The sequence below is a fragment of the Triticum dicoccoides genome, chromosome 2A (assembly GCF_002162155.2).
Source record: "Triticum dicoccoides isolate Atlit2015 ecotype Zavitan chromosome 2A, WEW_v2.0, whole genome shotgun sequence".
NCBI lineage: Eukaryota > Viridiplantae > Streptophyta > Magnoliopsida > Poales > Poaceae > Triticum > Triticum dicoccoides.
Genome location: NC_041382.1, coordinates 50,241,724 through 50,246,337, shown reverse-complemented (window position 1 = coordinate 50,246,337; position 4,614 = coordinate 50,241,724). Strand labels below are relative to the sequence as shown.

The 4,614-nt window shown below is 45.3% G+C and overlaps 1 long non-coding RNA gene across 1 annotated transcript; it reads right to left on the bottom strand.

Annotated features, from left to right (window-relative positions):
• Positions 1-3,021: 3,021 nt before the first annotated feature.
• LOC119358894 lies at positions 3,022-4,016 on the bottom strand. Its single transcript, XR_005172318.1, has 3 exons — positions 3,986-4,016; positions 3,444-3,492; positions 3,022-3,117 (listed from the first exon to the last, which is right to left on the bottom strand). It is a non-coding gene; the product is annotated as an uncharacterized LOC119358894 (long non-coding RNA).
• Between the last annotated feature and the right edge of the window lie 598 nt (positions 4,017-4,614).

The following is a 4,614-nucleotide window of genomic DNA, read 5'->3' as shown; positions in this document are numbered from 1 at the left end:
AAGCACTATCGTATAAGCAAGTTTTAGTAACGCTGTCATTAGGTAGTAATCAACATTGTTGTCGTGGCGCAGTTGGCTTGCTCGTCTAAAAGCGAGTGATCCTGAGGTCTAGAGTTCGAGCCTCTCGATGCCTGCAGCAACTCTGAACTTTGTTCTTCTTTTTTTCCTCTATTTTTTGTGCTCGCTGGATTGGCTAGCTTATTGGGCGAGCGCCGCGAAGGCCATGAACCCGAGGCAGATGGAGGCCGCGATGGCACCCGTGAAGACGTTGAGCACTGCCGAGCTCATGCGGATCGTGATTGTTGGAACTACACACACATGCGTAGTCGCGTAGATAGATACTCGGCTAAGCAAAACTTAATCTAGCTGCAACAAAAATGGTCATAGCAAGATTCTCTGTACTTCACCTGATCGCCGGCAAAAATCAAGAAAGCTGCCGTGGGCAGCGCCGCGGCGCATCCGGCGAAAGTTCCTCCTGCGCCGCAGAGTACACGAACGCGACCACGGAGACCCTGAGAAGATGCCTACCAAATTAAGCATGCAAATTGCAAAGCCACCACGCAGCCCATGACCAACAGTCAACAGACCATGCACTGATGCACACTCTCAAGAATGGTAGCATGACCGTTCGAGCAATAAGCCAGAGATGACGCGCACGAGCACCTCTAATCCTAGTAGCAGAGGAAACCCATCCAGTCTCCGTGGCGTCTGGAGGCGACGAGTGCCATGGCCACGAGAGCCAGGAGCGCGGCGCCGGCGCGCTGCACGAGCCATGCTTGTATGGTTTCAGATGAATCGCTGGTCCGGTCTCCACTGAGCTTCATCCAACCAGCCTTTTTTTTTTTGAGACACGCTTCATCCAATCAGCTTAGGCAAAATCGAACGTCTACGAGCCGGGCTGACGGCCCGTGGGTCAACCGGTTTTATTGCACTGGGCTTTCCGTCTGGGCCATATAAAGGCACGTACGTAAGGCTGTCTCAATTTCTTGTTTACAAAAATACAGTACCGTTTTTATTAGGACCACATCGCTTACGGAGAGGAGATGGCAGCAGTTTATATGCATGTTTCGTGACGTGGTGGTCACCAGGCAGCAAGCCTGGTAAGCTATGCCCGACCAGCAAACTCTTCGTCTTGGCCACGCCCACCCGCCCCAGTCGCGCCGCCTCGCCTTGATTCGGGCCGTCGGCGGCCTGCTGCACCCTGCCCGTGGCCGGCCTCGAGCTTAGCGGTGAAGGTCGAGCCGACCACAATTTGGACCGATAGCGACAAATTCCGGCGTGCGGTGATGGATTCGGCAAGTTTCGGGTTGATTCGACTAGTTCCGCGGCGGCGCATCTGCCCCGATAAGGTTTTAATCTGTTAGGGACCGTTTTTTCAACCGAAACTGAAAATGCAAAGAATTTTTTTTACAAATTTGACTGCTTTTAAGAGGTCTGCTAGAGATGCTCTAACATTGTGAAGAAACTGATGCCCTCATTGCGGCCAGAGGTTCAGGCCTCAGAGAAGATACCTAGCAAATTGAGCATGCAAATCGCAAACCCAGCACCCAGCCCATGATCAACGGTTCAACAGACCATGCATGCACATGACCGATCCAGCAATAAGCTATAGCTAGAGAGATGACACGCACGAGGTAGTCCATCCAGTCTCCGTGGCGGGGGGAGGCGACGAGCGCCATGGCCACGAAAGCCAGCAGTGCGGCACCGGCGCACAGAACGAGCCATGCTTGTATTGGTTTCATGATGATGAATCGGCGGTCAGGTCTCCACCGAGCTTCATCCAAATCGAACGTCCTTTACGAGCCGGGCAGACGGCCCGTGGGTCACCCGGTTTTATTGCACTGGGCTTTCTGTTTGGGCCATATAAAGGCACGAACGTAAGGTTGTGCTGTTGTATTGCAAAAATACAGTACCGTTTTTATTAGGACCACATCGCTTACGGAGAGGAGATATCAGCTGTTTATATGCACGTTTCGTGATGGGGAGTTCACCAGGCAGCAAGCCTGGTAAGCTACCTCAAAATACAACAACCAGCAGAATAATCGGTTATAGGCCTGCAAGCTCCTCTCAGGGTCTGACGCCATGATTGTACTACAACTTGCTATGCAAGCGGCTCTCATGCGTCTGAGCCCTGATTGAAAATCTTGACATGCCACACACACCACTCCGACATGGAGTGCCTGAGCTTTTTTTTCGATTTCAAAGATATACACGATTCATGAGATGTTTCAAGTTATTTGCCACCCCACCAAGTATAGGTTACAAAAAAAATTGAACTGCAATATACTCGCTCTATCCCAAAATGTAAGACGTTTTTTAGGCAACGGGTGTATTTTTTTTTTCATTTGCCATCACGCAATGTGTGCATCTTGTTTACAAAGTAAATTATCTTTTAGTATAGGTAGTACATCTATTTGGCAAGGTAAGTTGAACAAAAAATGCAACGTATTCGTGTTAAAAATGTTGACCATGTGCATAATAATTGTGCTCACTGTTGTCTAGGGACCTCACGACTTTTCCTACGATTTGCCATAGAGTATAGCTAACGATGAACAAAAATTATGTGATAATATTCTCAAGGCAATCACATGTAGCAAATGCAAAGCAACCATGAGGGATTTTGTCAGTAGAACCGTTCGTCAATCCACATCAAGTTTGACACAGACAATGTACTTTTCATACAACAAAACCAAGCCACATCGGCAACAAAGAACCTATGTAGTTCCACATAAGCATATTTTTCGATAGATCCACCTGATCGTCTTGGCGTTCAACATTTCATACGCCACAACACATGAAATTACTATGAGTAGTTTGTTCAGTCACTTGAAACAACATTTTCTCCATTAACAACAGAGTTATGAACCTTGAACTAACCTTTTCAAAGATTGGATTATCAACAACGGCTTCCTATGTGTAGTGTCGAAGCCGAAGACACATAAGAGATTTCTTTCAATCTTTGACCAACCCCGTAGTTATTGTCGCTCTTCCCTCCACACCTTTCATCATACGGACTTGCCCCGTTGCGCATCCACACACGAGTTCAGCCCACATGCCATCGACCGGTAAATTAATGTGTTCTGCAAGCTCCATCTCTGTATAGCGAACCGAGAAATACTGCAGGTTGGGAAGACATAATGGTCAGCAGATGAGCAAAATGTACATCCATCGAAGAAAAGAACAAAATCCTCCTCTGCAAAGAGCAAGGACAGGTGTTGATGCCAAATTTGTCTTCTGATCGACAGTGGAAAAGAGCAAGGTACCAAATAAAGCAATGAAGGCAGCAAAAAACTCTTTTGCAAGGACCAAGGACATGCCTAGAATCTATCCATCTCCTCGACGGTAAGAAAGCAAGAGTAAGATACACTATCAACCAAGACAGGGCACATGAAATATAGTCTCTAGTAACCACCGAGTAAATAGACGAACATAACAGAGCTCACCCTGTACAAACGCGAATGGCACAGTCATGGGAATGACAACCGCAAGGACCTGTAAATCAATAGAAGAAAACATCACAAGGATTTGGGACCTTGAAAGCATAACACCTATTAGAAAAGCAAGAAATTCCAAAAAATGGAAACAAGGGAATTAATACAATTAAAATTTCAGTTTTCTATTTTTCTGGTCTCAACACCTGAAGGCCCATCCTAAATATATCATTATATAACCACATAAGTAATTGCTAGGATGTTCCGCACAAAACTTGAAATAAAATCATACCTACCCTACCATTACTACATGCTCTCACTTCACTGATTCATCTACTGGACAGTAATCTATTCAAACATATGCATAAACATTGGCCTTCATTGGTGTGCAGACCAGGTTTAAAATTTAAACCCTTAAACCTGTCCAACCTCTCGGAAAGGCGTCAACGGAATACTATGAGGAGAGGTTCATATGACTAATGCAGAACACTAGACATTAGAGTTTATCAAAGAATCAAGTAACAAGAAGGGATGTTAAAGCACATATAACTCACCATGATAACTCCCTGGCTGTCCCCTTCATTCCATGCTCTGTTCTGGTGCATACGTACACAGCCGGGCAGCCATTCAACTCAAAAAAAAATGTGTGACCTTCTGATTCCACACCAGGGGCTAATCAAATGACAGTATAAATCTCCTACAGTAGAGGAATAAATACAAGTTTAGAATTGACAATTTCACAGTGACGGTACCCAAACCAAACAATATTACATGAAACTGAAATAAGAACACAATTATATGCAGTAGCGCAGCACTCACTTGTTATATATTTATTTTTTGCGGGAGAGTACCCAGCACTCAGTTGACATCAAGGAACATGCATCTATATGTAACAAACACTTGTAAGTTAGCAGTCTGTATAATGTGTCATTTGTAGAAGCATTTCAGTGACACTTGGTGGGCTTAATGCCATAAATCTTGTTGAGCTTGTTTTGTTGAATGCTAATTGTGTCTGTCATATCGAAATATACCTGAATCAGCTGACCATTGTTGTTCATTTCAAGGAGGACAACCGTATCAGCCTCATCAAGCGTTGCTCCATACACTGCATTCCTCTTGGTCACACATTTATCCTCTCGTTGGTGGGAATCTAGTGACAAAGGAAAAATGGTATATCTTAGAA